Source organism: Petaurus breviceps, unplaced genomic scaffold (assembly GCF_028583685.1).
Source record: "Petaurus breviceps papuanus isolate PSGF00001 unplaced genomic scaffold, PetGlider_PUasm1.0 90842, whole genome shotgun sequence".
Lineage (NCBI taxonomy): Eukaryota > Metazoa > Chordata > Mammalia > Diprotodontia > Petauridae > Petaurus > Petaurus breviceps.
Window position 1 is genome coordinate 20,246,710 of NW_027187358.1, and position 1,155 is coordinate 20,247,864.

Here is a 1,155-nt window from a genome sequence, read left to right on the forward strand (position 1 = left end):
GGGGAGAAGAGGGTCAGAAGGCGGTGGGTACTCTCACAGAGGGAGAGAGAAACTGTTTGTGTGGTTGGGGGGGGGGGAGCTCGAGCAAGAAGGAGGAGGAGAGGTTTGTGGGTGGGTGTCTGTGCAGCATCCATCTCCCCGCCCCCTCTCTCCTACCCCTCCCCAGCTCCCGCCCTCCCTCACTCCTGCCTCCTGAATCAGTGCAGCTGTTGCTGTGTGGGCTGCGGATTCCTCCAGTCCCTCCCTTCCCTTCATCTCCTCCGGGAGCGCAGCGCTGCACTGCACGGCGCCTGGTCCTGTCCTGTGAGCCCCGACCCCCCCGGCGGCTGCCAGCACCGACTAGCCGCCTCTCACCTCACCCAGCTACCCAGGAGGAGGACGGGACCTCGGCGCCCCCTACCCCCATCCCACCTTCACCATCTCCCCGGACCCCGAAGAGGTAAGGGCCCGGAGGCTGCGGTTGTCGTTCTGCGGACAAGATGCCAACTCACTGAACGCTTCCTTTCCGTTCCCCACCCCCGGGTTAGGTGTGTAGGAGAGGATTGCGACAGGGGGCGGCACAGGGTTCGGGGCGGGGGAGCTGTGGATCTTAAGGTGTTGTGCCAGGGCGACAACGAGGAGAAATCACGCTGACCCTTTCCCAGCACTGAGGTTGGAAGGAGGGGGAGGGGAGGCTGCAGAAACCGGGAGGGAGGGAGGGGCAGCAGGGGTGAGTAGGGGATTGTAGGGCTGGTGACCCAATGTTTTAAAAAAGTGTTTCTTTAATTGAAGGGTAGTGGGCGAGAAAAGGGGCGCTTGGGGCGGGATTCAGGGCCTAGGGAATGAGCAAGACAGAGAGAGGGCAGCAGGCAGGCTCTGCAGTCTGGCAGCTGCAGACATGGTAGTGTGTGACTGTTGCAGCGGCTCCATCATTAGGTTGCAGTAGACATCCCTCCTCCCCTTTGCTTTCTCCTCCTTTAAGCTGTGTGCTTCGTTTTCCCATTTTTTCCCCCCCCGGAGGTAAGGGAGGCATTGAAGAGAGAGGGGTACGGAGGTTTTCGACAGCTTATTTTAGTGAGTTAAAAAAAAAAAAAAGGAAAAAATCGCCTTTGGCTTCTTGATTTGTGGGGTGTGTGTGTGTGTGTGTGTGTGTGTGTGTGTGTGTGTGTGTGTGTG

The 1,155-nt window shown here is 59.1% G+C and overlaps 1 protein-coding gene across 3 annotated transcripts in view; it reads left to right on the forward strand.

The window, feature by feature from the left end:
* The window catches only part of SPTBN1 (spectrin beta, non-erythrocytic 1), a 316,708-nt gene that overhangs the window by 40,390 nt on the left and 275,163 nt on the right, over window positions 1-1,155 (forward strand). The window contains exon 1 of one of the 3 annotated variants that reach the window (XM_069071713.1): window positions 172-439. The exons of 1 other annotated variant lie outside the window; for it this stretch is intronic. The gene's annotated coding sequence lies outside the window, so the exon portion shown is untranslated. Of the gene's footprint in view, window positions 1-171; window positions 440-580; window positions 652-1,155 lie in introns of those variants that run through there. One more of the 3 variants, XM_069071715.1, reaches the window with a different exon arrangement.